At 35.6% G+C, this 16,944-nt stretch overlaps 1 non-coding gene across 1 annotated transcript; it reads right to left on the bottom strand.

Moving 5' to 3' along the window:
* Nucleotides 1-1,411: 1,411 nt before the first annotated feature.
* LOC145080670 (small nucleolar RNA R71) lies at nucleotides 1,412-1,518 on the bottom strand. The gene has a single exon (XR_013695262.1). It is a non-coding gene; the product is annotated as a small nucleolar RNA R71 (small nucleolar RNA).
* Between the last annotated feature and the right edge of the window lie 15,426 nt (nucleotides 1,519-16,944).

Raw genomic sequence — 16,944 nt, 5'->3', positions numbered from 1 at the left:
TCAGAAAACATAATTTTATCATAATTGTGTATAGTTATTTTTCTTGATCATAGATAATTAATCTTAGATAAATCACACAACCCAATAATCTTAAATAATCAATTTCGTGTTCACTTGTGTGTGGTCGTTGCATAGTAGTTCATGAATTGGTGAAAACATTAGGAGATCAGATCAGGGTTCTTAATAATATTTATATTGGTAACCAACTAAATTAATCCATTTCTTGAAACTAACCATAGGAATAGGGGGATCCAAATCTAAACGAAAGTGTCTTCATTCTCTTGATTACGATAGTCTTTAGTTAGTTGTTTGGTTAGTTTTAATTTAATTAAGTAGTTAACTTAATGAACTTGAAAAATCAGATAGAAACCCACAATTTAGTTACTATTTTAGATTAAGTTTTAGTAGTTATTTTATTAGATAAATACCATTCCATGAGTTTGATACCGAACTTACTTTTCTATATTATGAATTGACTAGGTACACTGCCAATAAGTGCAATAGTAGATAAGTTTTGTTATGATTATAAATTTAAAACTATTATCTGTGTACATTAAGTTTTTTTGGCATCATTGTCGGAGAACAACTTATTTTAGTTGTTAATCTAATTAATTTAGGTTAATCGATCCTTCTTTTGTGGTGGAAAAACCGTAAAAAGTTAATTTTGTACATTAAATAAAATTTTCTGATTTTAAAGTTTTCACGACGTGAATAGGTCTCTATTACGACGTGAGAATTGAAGTTGTTCAATTTTTCGTTTATTTGCTTTGTAGTTCATTTTTACGTTTTTCTTTTTTTTGTTTTAGTAATTTATGACCAGGGGAACACAACTTCTTATCATACCACCAATAGAAGAGCTAGGGTCTGCATTGCATAAGAAGAAAGATAAAAATGTTGACGAATCAAGTAGCAGTTTTCACTTGGACAAATTCGAAATCTTTGAAAAGACTCCAAACAAGAAAGGAACCGGGTACGAGCCAGGAACAGAAAGTGATTTAGAAGAAGAGGTAAAAAGCAAGTTAGAAGAAATGGTCGACCTAGTGGAGATGATGATGGAGGAGTACAAGAGGAGGCTACATAATGATAACGGTCCTGGTCTTGTTCCACCCACAATACCCGCTGCTACGAACTTTGAGCTCGAGGGACAAATTCTCGCAATGCTCAAGTACATTCCATTTCATAGAAAAGACTATGAAGATGCGTTCAAACATATTGGCGAAGGATTGGACATTGCAAATTACTTCAATGTTCCAAATGTTTCAAGGGATGTAATGCTACTAAGGATGCTTCTAGTGACATTTACAAGAGATGCAAAACTTTGGTGAAGTCCCTTGCTCCTATAACCGTTAGAACCTAGACCAAACTTCGTGAAGCATTCATATAACAATTAAGCTCTCCTTCAAAGATAGCTAAACTCAAAAAGAACATTGCTAATTTCCAACGGAATGATGACGAGTCGTTATATGAAGCTTCGGAGAGGTACAAGGGATTACTAAGAAATTGCCCTCAACACGATCTTAATGTGCAACAAGTGGTGTTTATAATCTAGTTTGGGGTAAACATGACCATAAGGCAACTCTTTGATTCTAAAGGAGCAATGAAGAAGAAAAATCATGCTACAATAAAGGAATTAATAGATGAATTCAGGAAACACTAAATAGAGTATCACAATCCTTGAAAAGATGTGACAAGAGGTAAAGGAAGTGGAGATGGATGAAACAAGAACTTAGTAGCTGTGATGGCGAAACTAGAAAATATGGACTAGAGGATGACACATTGTGATAATTGAAATGGAACACACTTGGCAAAATATTGTGATTTAGATGAAAACATGAACCACAAATCACAAGTATACTATTCTAATGGTGACCGTTATAATGAATATTGGAGGAAGCCAAAGAGGGAATGGTTGCCATATGAAGAATACAAGAAGGCTAAAGAAGAAAAGTATCAGCAAACCGGACGAGGATACTACCAAAAAGAATAACCAAAACCCAAGAAGAAACTAGATTTTAAGTCAATGCTCAATAGATTCATGGAAGCTTATGTGAATAGACAAGATGGTACTGATGCTATAATTAGAAACCATCAAGCATCCATTAAAAACATCGAGACTAAAATTAGGAAATTGACTAAACTCATGAACGAACGATTACCATATAAAAATCCCGATCCAAAACCACAACGTCACGTCATGTCCATAACCACTAAAGAAGACACCATCTTTGAGCCTCTAGTGATCTTAAATGAAGCCTTAAAGTAGCCCGATCCACGGCTAAAAGAAGCAAAGAACAAAGAAGAAAAACAAGTTGGTGCTCAGTACTCACGACGTAAGCTGGTCCTCGTCACGTCGTGGGCTCATCATAATCGAAAAAATAGTTCTTTTGTTAAGCCTTACCAGCCACTGTTACCTTATCCTTCTCCAACAAGGGCACATCCACTGGAACAAGAACATAGAAGATTCATCAACCAAGTGAAGGATATTCCAATTAATATCCCGTTTAATGAAGCAATAGCTAAGATGCCCGAGTATGCAAAATTCCTTCAAGATCTTCTTGACAATCGTCAACAACTAGAAAAGATGTCCATGTTTGTCCTTAATGAACAATGTTTAGCGGTTGTCATGGAAGGAATGCCAACAAAGATGGGAGATCTAGAATGCCTCACTTTGCCATGTTAATTTGGAAATGCTACAAAGACATTTGCTTTACCCGATTTTGGAGCTATCATTAATTTGATGCCTTGCTCTTTTAATCAAAAGCTTGACCTTCCACAATTGAAGACCACAAGAATGGCAATCCATATGGAAAATCATTCAGTAAATTATATTCAAGGCATAGTTGAAGAATTATTGGTTAAAATTGAAAAAATCGTTTTTCCAATTGATTTTGTGGTCATAGATATGAAAGTGGATGAAAAGGTACCAATTATACTTTGACGTCCACTACTCAACTGTTGGGTTTTAATTCAAAAATAGTTTCATAAACTAGAAAAATATGGCAACGGAAGTCTTAAAATTTTGAACATAACATAACAGTTGTAAGTTGTAGAAAGATTTAAACACCAACCAAAGAAGAGGTGAAGAAATGACAACCTTTGTAGTTCTTTAGGTCCTCTTGGGAGGCTTGGAAGTTTATGAAGAATGTGGAACCTTTGAGACACCAACAATGACTCATCTTGATGTAGATGCTAGTCCATAAACTCTTAAACCCTTAAGCTATAAGTTCATAACCAATATGAACTTAAAGAGGGATGAAGATGCAAGTAACTTCAAGAAAAGATGAAGAAAAGAGATAGATAGATAGATAGATAGATAGATAGATAGAGAGAGAGAGAGAGAGTAACCTCAAGAAGAGGTTACGGTTTTGAGAGTATGAATCAAGCCAGAAATGAAAGCTTTAAGTCTTGTATTTAGAGTAGAAACAATTCCTACTTTTTGAAAAATCTGATCAAAAGACCATGCCCTTATTTAAATAGTCAAAGAACCTTTCTCTCATTTAAATTACCAAAAGGTCATAATCTTATTTAAATAATCACATAACAATTCTCTCATTTAAATAATCAAAAGCCCATAACTCTTTTCTTTTTCTCTAATTTTCTAAAATTATATACAAAAAGAGAAGTGTTGTTTAAATTTTATAAACTCAAGTTTTATAAAATATAAACATTGTCTTTTGAGTAAAAGACAAAAGGGTTTCAACTAGTCCATAAAGTTGTACATAACATATTAATTCATACCATGTAAATTATATATAATGTTACTTGCTGAAGAAAATTATTATTTCCTAGAAATAAATAATTTCCATTTTAATTATAAGAGTTTATTGAATATTTACTAAAGAAAATTTCTAATAAATAATCAATTGTATCAAGTTGTTATTAGTATGACCCATTAGTATCATATGTTAACTGGCAATAGCACTTTAATATGACTCTTGAGCATACTAGACCTTTTAATCTCCAACTTGCGCAAGATTCATATTAGACTGATATAGACAGTGGTGAACGTCTAGCAACATTTCACTGTCCCTAACAATATATGACTTTATGCTATTCTATCAACGACTAATTCCCTAAAATCTTAAAGCTACAACTGGTTTATAAGGTAAGTTTATCAGTTATGACTTTGCTACAAACATCATGTTGAACATGAAATACAGATCATGATCAATCTCATTAGTTGTTCAACTTTTGGTAAGGCGCCTTAGATGTCTAACTCTCAACACATAAGAGGAACAAATCCCATCTTGACCACATAAGCCTCTTGCATAGTTCACACCATACCTGAAAATGGCTTTTATAACTACCCAGTTAAGGAACAACATTTGACTATATCAAAGCATAGTACTCCCTGCAATTAAGTCCCATTATGTATCTTAGATATTAAGGATACCAAGGTAATACCTTTTTAATCATGTATCATTCATGATAGTGATCCATGAGATGATCTTGATGTGGGTCAGTTCAATACTAGTTCTCTGACAAGTACCAATGAAATTTGATTGCAATGACATGCCTACTTTCATCTAGTGAGAGTCAACCAATCTAATTCATACTAGACTTACTTTATAACTGCTCCCACAATTATAACCAACTATGAACCTTTAGAATAATAACATTATTCATAGATTAAACATGCTAATATTGAACACAACAATTATTAATGTGATGACTATATCCCAATATATCATAACTTTATCTAATAGTTTTTGTTATAATGTTCCAATATCAAAATACTGAATCTAAATCAAAATCCCATTTCTAGAATAATAAAGTCTTATAGCTGAAGTGTGATCATTCATACTTAGCTCAAAAGAATGACTTTATTAACGTATCTGACAAAATTTAATTTGTGTGAATTATGTGAATACTATCATCTCCATACTTAACTTTACTCGAAGTATAGTTAAATATCATGGAGAATATGATTAGTGTTTTTTTCGTGACATAGAGTCTCTTAGCTTGCATAAGTATACTCTTGAGATCCTTGAATGATAGAAATCAAAATAGTTTTTCAATGATCCTATTCAACCAATCATATTTGAATTCAACTTCTAAAGTAGTGTATTCTTATTTTGTAGTAGACTGTGCCATTATGTTTTTCTTGGACCTCATTCCAAATGGACTTACCCTTCATTCCATAATGATGTCAAAATCCAATTATAATTTATAATTATTTATATCTGTTTAGAAATTAACATCTTTTGTAGCTCTTTCCATAAGGATCTTTTCTAAACTGATTGTTTCATATACGTTCTCTTAGTTCTTCTAAAGTAGTCTTAGAATGCTTTCTTAGTCATCTAGTGAACTAACCATGTTTTCAATTAGTGTCCTATAACATGCTTACATCATGAACAAATACCATGTCCTATGTATAATATGGTGTAAATGATGAATTCATTTGCCAGGCAAATAGGATATAAATCATTTCATCTAGTTCAAACCTATGAGCTATGTACTTTTGAGGCTAACTCAAAATGGTGCCATATGACAATGCCAAGAATTCTCCAAAAGAATCTTGTGTCTTGATCCCTTTCAAGATATTTCCAATATATGTATAAGGGCATGACACTTTTAACATCCATTTTGTCTATCCCTTATAGATTTTACATTCCAAGAATGTATCTTCTCCTTCCTAAGTCTTTTATTTTAGAAACACTTTCCGAGTCAAGGTGAAAACAACTTTGCTTAGTAAGAATGTGATTTCTAATGAGTATGTATTATTCATACAAGATTAGGAATTTCACTATGCTCCAACTAGTTCTTAGTAAACACACATGTTCTATTCATTTTGATATAAAAACATACCTTGTGGTTTTTCACAAAATGATGATTATAACATTTAGATGTTAGCTTTATATCCACAAGTGGATCTAGAGCTCTACACATTTTGTTAGGATAACTTGGATTAAGAAAACCTCCAAGCTAATCTATATAAATATCTTCCAGTAGATGTCTATTAAGGAAAGCGGTCTTTCTTGAAATCTATTTACTATATCTCATATTAAGAATATGAATTTATAGCAAATAATATCCTTGTTAATCTAATCATAGCTACCTGTGAAAAAGGTTTGATCACAGTCAATGTCATGAGTATGATGAGGACCATAGTCAATGACATGAGTATGAGAAATTCCCTTTACCACAAGTCTTGCTTTAAATGTGTAAGGTTATCCGTGTAAGTTATTATTTCTAGAAGAATCATTTACTCCTTCTAGCCTTGCTATAGGGATAAATTTTAATCAAGCCCATTCTTGATTATCATACATGGATTGCATCTCATGTTCATGACTCTAAGTCATTTATCAAATTCGAGATCTGACATAGCATATTGGTATTTGATGGATTTTCCAGAAACCATCAATAAAATTTCATCAATGATTGATTCCACATTTCTCAAGTCATAGATGAATTCTACCATTAATGCGAACAATTTGTGTTTGTGAATAGCTATTATTCAATTTTAACAATCCTTGTTAAAACTAGTGCCAACTATTAACTACATAAGGTTATGGTTCTTGAGCAACTTCAAGTTCCAGGTACCTCCTACTTGCTTTGTCATTAGAATCTTGCTTTCCACTAACTTAGCTTTCACAAAAATAAAAGAACTTATTCTTGGTGGGTTTTCATATGATAATCTAAGAGCATTTAGAGTATTAAACAAATATGTATTTAGTAGATTTTGGGTTTATAAGCTTTATTCCAACATCGGCTTAAAATCCATAAAACATTAAGTAAGATGAGGATGGAGCTCTTCCATTCTAAATCTTATAATGTGTTTAATCTACTTATTAGTTTGTATTTCTATTCAAGATAAAATTAATAGTGATAGTAGTATTATCCCAAAGAGAGTAAAGGAGGATATTTCTATCGATTAGAAAGTTAATCATACCAAGTAAGATTTAGTTCATCCTTTATTATCATTAAGGCCTTAGATGGTTTTTACCGGTTTGTATCTCAACTTTTGAAATCTTCAACAAATATTTCACAATTATGCTTTACCACGTAAAATATAAATAAAACTACTATAGTTGTTAATAACGTTGATTTGGTATCTTGTGCTTAATCTAAGACATTCATTAGAAAGGAAGTTATACACCAAAGTGTATAGTTCCGTAATTATTTTCTATACAATTTAGTGAAAATACCATTAGGAATCCTTTACATATAAATAAGGTTCACATATGTCAAATAAACTACATTATTTTCCTTAAAGATCCTTTTTTTGAAGTTGGAATATGTGAATGTCATTTATATAATAAAGATAACAATATCAAAGATGAGCTGGACTTAAAACAAGTTTAAGTCAAAAGTTCTTGCATATAGAACTTAATTTTATTTATAATAATGTTGATATTTACTTCACAATTCTAGTAAGAGATCTAGTCTCATAAATAGATGTTAATCATTTTAGAATATGAATATTATCGTTATGGAAAACGATTGAGTAAATTATCAAACATTTGAATAAAATAACCGAGACATAAATTTAGACATGCTAAATTAAAACATACATTGTTCCAAAACAAATATTGTTTTACATTACAAGTAATTTATGTTCTAAACATAAATAATAGACTACACTTTGAGAGTGTAGATCCACCTTGATTGTGCTCAGCTTGGTTACTTTTTAGTAAATTTTGCAAGCCGTTTACAAATATTAGATTAAGATTTATGTGCCATGTACCAAAGTTTTATATGAAAAGTATGAGTTCTATCTAGTACGTACTAGAAGTACTAGTCTCTTGCTGACTTTCTATCCAAATAAGAGGAGTAAATCCTCTTCCAGTGTCCAGTTTCTTCACAAAAGAAACAAGATCCATCTATGTGGGCTTTAGTAGATTTATTGGGCTTAAAGGTGTTCACTCCATAAAACATGGACCTCTTAGATCACACTAGTTGACTCTTTTAGCCTTGCATTATTCCAACGTTTATACTAGCTTTAAATAAAATGTCAATGTATTTACTAGAATATTGCTTGACCTGTTATATCATCAGATATATGTTTAAATTATCTACGACTTCCTATAAGTCATGAATAACTATTCCGAGCTTGATTCTAGAAGCATCTTTAGCATCACGGTGATGCCTTTACTAGGTATCATGTTCAGGTTTATTTGCTCAAAGCAAATAGTTTAGGACTAGGACCTTTAAGTGTATACAATTTAATATCTCTTGCGAGATTGTCTCATACGACATGAACCCATTCATTGAAGTTGTATCAATTGAATGGTATTGTTTCATTTAGTCATTAAAGAAAATGACAATTCCTGATAGTGAGAATGAATTATTTAACTACAAAATTCTAACAAAATTCATGTAGTATTCTCGATATTTAATCTTCAATAATTAACACCCTTTTCGTTTGGAAAAACATTAATTATCAAAGTCTAGCATCCAAGCTGCAAAACAAATAAATGGTTAGGTATCCTTTATCTCATCCATTTGAATTCAACCTGGTAGATATCGATTATCAATTATATCTTGCTAAATAATTCCTAGATTTATGGGATCTCTAATAACAAATTTAATTTAGACATGTTTTATCTCATCTATGCCTCGGAACTCTCTTGCTTAGGTATCCTTTATCACAAAGGTTTTCGATCAAATCACCCAACTTGAAAAACTTGTGTAATCGGCCTATAACTTGGTTATAGAAATCGCGAAGACACCGACCATGAAAAGAAAACACTAAGCGGTTAGGTATCATTTATCCCACTAGTGCATACAAGAGATGTGCGAGTGTTCTTCAAAATGATTGCATAGATTTGAGGTTCGTAAAGAAACGATCCTTATATGTTTTTATAATTCTAGTTTAAAAAAATATGATATCATGCTTATTACATGCATATAATAAACCATGGTATCAATTTTCAAAAGAAAATCACTTTTAAAGGTTCTATATAAAAAGCTAGTTTTTATATAATTTGACGTAATTCAGTTTTATTAACCATTATTATGTTTGAGTGCATTTGAACCTTTAATATCTTTAATAAAACTTAATTTTATTACTTATATATTTGAAGTTCGTATAAGTTAAAAAAATCATCATTTTAAAACTTATAATGGAGTATTTTAAAAATTGATGTTATTAACGATTTTATAAAACCGGGTTTATTTTTAAAATAATAACTTGTTACATCTTATGTGATGTGTACTTTATCCAAAATTATTTTAGCATGTGAAAAACTAATTTATTAACCACACATGATAATTGCATAAAATAAACAACACAAACATGCATAAAAAGATATGTGTGTAAACATAGCCAACTAATGACATTTTGTGAGCCAACACAAAAATGCCAAGTCCATTCCTAAAGGGACATTTAAGGAGACAAAAAATCTTCTTGTAATGTTGTTGTAGAAGCTCCCACTTGATTAAACACCAATTGCTTGCAAAGGATTGAAAAAACTTCTTGAATACTAAATTCAATAATTGTCGCTAAAAGTCTAACAGCCCTTTGTAAACAACATTAGTGACTCTTTTCTAAAAATGTCATTGAAAATCCTGCACACCTTTTAGACTCGAAAATTGCTTTTTTGTCTTCGAGAAAATGGTTCCAAATTCATTTTTTGTTACATTTTTGTACAAATAAATCATTTCTACAAAATAATCTATCAATTTACAAAAATAAACACGAAAACTAATCTATTTAATTATTACGTACGATATGAATAAATAAATTATTACAACCATTTTAAAACAAAAACAACAAACACAACAATCATAATGGTCATTGCCTAGTTTATGCACATAATATACATCAACATACAAATAAAACAACATTTGTTTTTCTAAGACAACTTGAAATAACAAAAGATGCATGAAACATTTGTCACATAAAAATATAACAATTATAAAGTTGTCATAGAAAATAAGTATGAACTTATTTTTTATACAAAAACAATTTATCTATATTCTTCAAAAACTAAGATTTCCAAAAATCAAAAAATCTAACCAAACTTGAAAGGTGGATCTGATACCAATTGTTGGGTTTTAGTTCAAAAATAGTTTCATAAACTAGAAAAACATGGCAACGGAAGTCTTAACATTTTGAACATAACATAACAATTTTACACCCACCAAGGATCTTCGTGCAAGTTGTAGAAAGATTTAAACACCAACCAAATAGGAGGTGAAGAAATGACAACCTTTGTAGTTCTTTGGGTTCTCTTGGGTGGCTTGGAAGTTGATGAAGAATGTGGAACCTTTGAGACATCAACAATGACTCAACTTGATGTAGATGCTAGTCCATAAACTCTTAAACCCTTAAGTTTTAAGTTCATAACAAATATGAACTAAAAGAGGGCATGAAGATGCAAGTAACTTCAAGAAAAGATGAAGAAAAGAGAGAAAGAGAGAGAGAGAGAGAGAGAGAGAGAGAGAGAGAAACCTCAAGAAGGAGGTTACAATTTTGAGAGTATGAATGAAGCCACAAATGAAAGCTTTAAGTCTTGTATTTATAGTATAAACAAATTTTATTTTATGAATAAACTAATCAAAAGGCCATGCCCTTATTTAAATAATCAAAGAACCATTCTCTCGTTTAAATAATCAAAATGTCATACTCTTATTTAAATAATCAAAGAACCATTCTCTTATTTAAATAATCAAAAGCCCACAAATCTTTTCTTTATCTCTAATTTTCAAAAGTTATATACAAAAAAGAAAAGAGTTGTTTCAATATTAGAAACTCAAGTTTTATAAAATATAAACTTTTTCTTTTAAGTAAAAGACAAAAGGGTTTCAACTAGTCCAGAAAGTTGTACATAACTTATTAATTCATACCATATGAATTATATATAATGTTACTTGCTAATGAAAATTATTATTTCCTAGAAATAAATAATTTCCATTTTAATTATAAGAGTTTATTGAATATTTATTAAAATCAATTTCTAATAAATAATCAATTGTATCAAGTTGTTGTTAATGTGACCCATTAGTATCATATGCTAATTAGCAATATCACTTTAATATGACTCTTGAGCATACTAGATGTAACACCGTAATTTTTCAAAACAAAAATTTCATTTAAAATCACTTAATCCTTGTAACACATTTCGTAAAATCTCATTTGTTTAAATTAAAAAACATAACTCCATGTTTAATTAAATAATCCAGGATCCTAGAAAACATAACTCTTCCTCTGGTGTGTACAATCAAGCCGGTGCCGTCCTGAGATACTGATAAAACCTGAAACACATAACACATAACATGGTAAGCACGAAGCTTACTGAGTTCCCCAAAATACGACATAAAACACATATTAGCCACTCGAGGCTATAACTCTATGGACCCTTTGGTCCTAACACTGTGGACCCTCTGGTCCTAACTCTGTGGACCTTCCGGTCCTAACTCTGTAAACTCTGGAACACACATAGCATAGATCACTAAGAAACAATGCAGTGCATCACAATCATATAAACAATATACAAAATACTCTGGCATATAACTCTAATTACCAGTCTAGGTAAAGTACAGTGAGAAGACTCACCTGACAAGCAGCTAGTAAATAACCTCGCACCCGAATCTCGAACTAGCCTCCGCCTATCACAAGGAATGAATATCTCTTATCATAACTCTTTTCAAGATTCAGATAATTGAAGGCGGTTCTTTCTCTTTCTAACTCTCTAAAGTGGTTAAAAGACCATTTTACCCCTACAAGGTCTCTATTACTTATGTTGAGCAAAACCCCAAAGTCAACAAAAGTGAAACTCAAGTCAACAGTCTGCATTTGACCCTACTCGTCGAGTGCACCCTTGCGACTCGTCGAGTCCCCTCGCATCAACTGAACTCTACCTAGGACTCACTTAGCTCGCCGAGTTGACCCCCATCTTGGTGAGCCAACACTGGGTTAAGGCTACTCGGTCAAACCCGCTACGAGTCGTCGAGTCATCTCATGGACTCGACGATTTGACTCCAACAAATTTCTCATCCAACCATCTAAGGTCAGATCTGCAACCCAAACTCATAGATCTAGCCTCCTACTACCCAAAATCCACATAAAGGTCTAAACTTGAGGCTCATGCATGGTGTATTTTGCTCTATACACCATTTTGACTCCATTGAAGCTCCATAGCTTCAAAGCTCCAAAGTTAATCATTCATGGCTGCCTACTTTCTGGATCTCTGGACCTCACAAGGTCCAGATCTACAAATGAATCAAAAAAGGTTTTGGATGCACCTAAAACCCCATCAATATGGATACAAGCCCAAACTTAACAACCAAGGAAATCTACTCAAACACAAGGAAGGCAAGAGTTGTACCAGATTTAAAGCTTGAAATGAAGATGAGACTGATCCACCAACTCTCCTCTGAGATCCTTGCAACACCCTTGATCTTCTTCTCAAAAAAATGACTTCGAAATATCCTCTTTCCTCTCTAACTCACAAATAACTATAGAGTTTCTATCAAGGGACGATGACACTGATGGGAAGGGGCCAAGGAGCCTATAAGAGCCTTTAAATAGGTCCCAAACCCCCGAAAATTAGGGTTTCTCTGCCCAGCACCTACTCGGCGAGTCCCTCCTCTGGATCGTCGAGTCCACTCATTAAATACAGAGGAGAAACCCGACTAGACTCGGCGAGTTGCACCCTCAACTCATCAAGTCTTCTCCTTCAATTTCAAAATTAACCAACACAATAATATCCCTGAAAATCCGGATGTTACAGTTCTCCCCTACTTGAATTAGATTTTGCCCTCGAAATCGCTCCTCATCCACATAGACCAAACTAATCACCTGAAACGCACCACCGAAAAGGGCTCATGCTAAACTGATATCCTTCACCGTGGACACCAGAAACCACACAGAAACTCCCAACTCCAGAACTAAACATATTCTTCTGCCGCTAATAAACTCCTTCCCAATATCCGTAACTCTAGTGGCCTGACTTGCCGTCAGACCGCCTACTCAAGCGATTGCCAAGATATTCGCTCCGTGAATATCAAACCATGGTAACTCACTGATCCTCTGATTCTCACAAGACTAAATCCAACAATTGGCTACTGCTCACTCATACCAACATGCTAAATGATCTGAATCACACCCCAAGAAACGGAAGGGTCGACACCCCATCAGGGCTCATCCGCTAAACTGCTATCAGAACCCATCCGAACAAAGAATCCTCAATACTCTGCCCTCAGACACAAGAGATTAACCATGCTCGCTCAGAAGTGTCCTTAGACATCACAATCATAAGCCCCAACTTCGTTCCTCATACCCCCTTTTAATACTGAGCAGCAGGTCAACATCTGCCTCCACAGTTGAACCTCCAAAGGTCACCCATAACATATCTCGAAATGTCTCACTGACTTCCTTCTCACAACAGCTATCTCAGCCCAGTGCCACACAAGTCACGAAGTTCTTTTTACCCCAACGGATACCAAAATCCCACTAAATCGTTTCACCCTTGACCACTGTCGAACACTACTCCCTAGATACATGCGCCTCGCGGTACCTCCCGCACCAACGAAGTGACCCAATCCGGTCTAAACATCGGATGACAAACAATATTCCTTAAAATGGAAGCCATCTAAGAATTTGGAGTCTCATTTCACCTACTCAATGCACCACTAGAGTCAAACTCAAAATCAAGAGTCTGGTCTGATCCAGAATTGGAACCACTCGTCCCAATGAAGCATCCAACTCATGACTCATGATTCGTAACCCGCGCGTATACCACTTTTCCAATTCCTTTATGTTGCGACAGCCACATCTCAATTTAGAACATAACGATTCCCGAAAAATATGGAGACCCCAGTCTCGCCCCTGTTTTGACCACCAGGCTCCCAAAAACTCAAATATTAGGGCTACCCAAGCCTAAAACTCTTCTGCGTCATGCTCTGATCAAAGAGTAATTCATCATAACAATCTCTTGCTGACTAGCGAGTACTACCGATCCCCATAGCATCACCACACTCTCTCTCTGACTAATGAGTACTACGGCTTCAAGTAGCATCACAACACTCTCTCTGACTAGTGAGTACTACGTCTCCCCATAGCATCACAACTCCCTCTCTCTAACTGGTGAGTACTACGGCTACCCGTAGCATCACAAGACCCTCTCTCATATCCCCTCAATCTCATTCTTACGAAAACACCACAGTACGTCCACTAACTCACGCTCCGCGGACTAACATAGATAGATACACACACTTGTCCCAAATATGCATCATAGATTCTGACGGCAACCGCCATAACAAAACACCTTTCCCTACTAAAATCCAAATTCTTAAATAATCCCTCTTGATGACAATACCCGAAGGGCTCCCATTAGAGTCGTAGATACTTGATACACCACTTGCCGTCTCAAACTCAGGACTCTGAAAATAATTCTGAAATCAGGACATTATACCCGGATACCTCGAAACACCATCACAGAACATCACGATGTCCTGCCTCAACCACTGATCTCCTACTCATGGCATCATACACATATACCTCAATGCATTCTAACTATCCTTCATTTCACACAACACACAACTTCGGAGTATTCCAACCCCTAATTAAGACATGGGAGAATCGTTAATGACTCGGAACATATTGGCGACAATCCGAAACTCCAACACTAAAGCAAACATACTCATAACGGTTCGGAAGTTGGTTGCCTAATCAGCCTCTGCCCTTCCCAACTGCATATACCGTCCCCTACATTGCACCATACCTTCTCAACCACCAAACTAACCTTACGATCTAGCCCCCTTCGAATTTATCATGATCACCATAAGGTCTTCGACTAACAATCACTTGTTGTCGAGACGCTCATCCGTTCTCAACATGTACCACAAGTATTACCTTGCTCTGCACCCCACCTTGTCCACCAATAACCATGTTCTCATGAATATGTACCGCATATTTCTATATCCAGTTCTCTACCTGTTTTGAACAAATATCCGATCCCTTTAATAAAATACCAGGTTCTCCCCCAATTAGGGTTAGAACCATCACCAATTGGCGTTCCAACACTCTATCCCACATACCGTCTCCACCAGTAACATCGCACCTAATCCTGTAAGGTGCTACGCAACGCTCGATGATCTTCATGACAGAGATCATACAATACAAATGCCCCGAACCTCAGATGAAATCCTCAGAACTTCCCATCATAACTGCGTTTAGTCATTCCGAATCTTACACCATCCCATCACGGGACCTCACAACTGTCCAGTATTAACCCTAACTCTTACTCTAGAAATAACGAACTATCATACTCCTCATCATCGACTCCTCAACCAACGTTCCATCACGTCACTTATCATAAGAGTAGAAACCACATTTTCACTCTCGATACCCATCAAGGATAGTAAGGGCCACCGCCCTGATACACTCCTCTTGATTGTCCAGCGTTGCGGCTAACACATCCCCTATTATACTCAAAGAGGGTGTATCCTGGTCCTTGACCATCTCAATTACCGCTGACACCATGCTCAAGCTATATCATTACCTCGTGGCAGACCTACTGCCAAATAGTCTGATTGAAGATCATCATCAGTGCAATCCCACAGGGCTCACCCCCAAACTCAGAAACCAACATTTCAACACCTCTAACGTCTCCCACAGGAAACGTAAATTTTAACGACCAAAATTTTCATACAATTTAAACTTTTCAAAAGCATCCATTTTCATTAAAACATTACAAAAAGGTTTTCAATACATTAATCATCAGAGTATTCCAGGATCTCTTTACAAAACATAAACATGTGGAGCGGTACGATTACACCTTCGCCTTGCCACGGTCTCCTGAAGAACCTGAAAAACATTAAACCACAACTGTAAGGCCGAAAGCTTAGTGAGATACCCCCAAAATACTAACCACACATACCATACACATATCACATATCATAAACAGAACAGACATGCACATCGGGTCTACTGTGTGACTAGTCCGCCACATCAGGCCTTCATTCCACCGTGTCCACCCTCCGAGTCCAGCCATATCCATCGAGTCTACAGTGTGGTTGGTCCGCCCGCACTGGGCCTTCAACCCACCTGGTCCACTCTCTGAGTCTACAATATGACTAGTCCGCCCGCACCGGGCCTTCAGTCGGCCTGGTCTACTCTCTCACCGAGCCTCGGTACGGCTGGTCCGCCCTCTTGGGGCGTACAGCCTATCTAGACCGCTCGCTTGGTATGTTGGCCTACAGCACAAAGCAGGACTCGCCTCAACCCACCCTCAGTCAAACAACCATGCGCACATAACATATAATCATATAGCAATTCACAACAACCATACCGATCTAACAGATCAACTAGCATAGCACATCCCTCCCAGGATACCGACCTAATCGGTCACTAACATAGCATCATCCTACATACCAGGATTCTAGCTCTACCAGGCCTCTAACAGATACCATCCTAACTACCAGGATGCAACATATAGCAAAGCATAACATAACACGATACCCGGATTACCATCCGATAAAAGGGCCGGCCTTGGTGCCTTAGACCCTGTTGATATAGTGAGGATAACTCACCTCGCAACTGCCGCCTGAAGAGATAAGGTCACACTGCTCCAACCTTTGGCACGAACTCCAACACTGTTCAACACCAAAACACTAAACTCAATACACACCAGAAATAACCAAAATATCCCTGAAAGACAACTGGTCGACTCATGGTCAAGTCAAGGTCAACTCTTCTGACTGACTCTACTCGCCGAGTCACCCCGATGACTCGCCGAGTTCCCTTACTTAGAAAACTCCCAAAATCACGACTCAACTTGCCGAGTCACCTCGAGACTCGCCGAGTTTCCCCAACTCAGAGTCCACTCGCACGCAAATCACCGAGTCATCCCTTGACTCACTGATCCACGGCTCCACCAGAAAATATTGGGACTCCACGACCAGACTCGCCGAGTCCAAGAACAGACTCGTCGAGTCCAAGGCTATCGTCAACCAACTCGCCGAGTTGTTCTTCTAACTCGTCGAGCTCCCGCCTAT

The sequence above is a fragment of the Lactuca serriola genome, chromosome 1, assembly GCF_051521515.1.
Source record: "Lactuca serriola cultivar US96UC23 chromosome 1, Lser_US96UC23_V15, whole genome shotgun sequence".
Classification (NCBI taxonomy): domain Eukaryota; kingdom Viridiplantae; phylum Streptophyta; class Magnoliopsida; order Asterales; family Asteraceae; genus Lactuca; species Lactuca serriola.
Note: the sequence above shows the minus strand (reverse complement) of the source record. Positions and strands in the feature narration are given on the sequence as shown.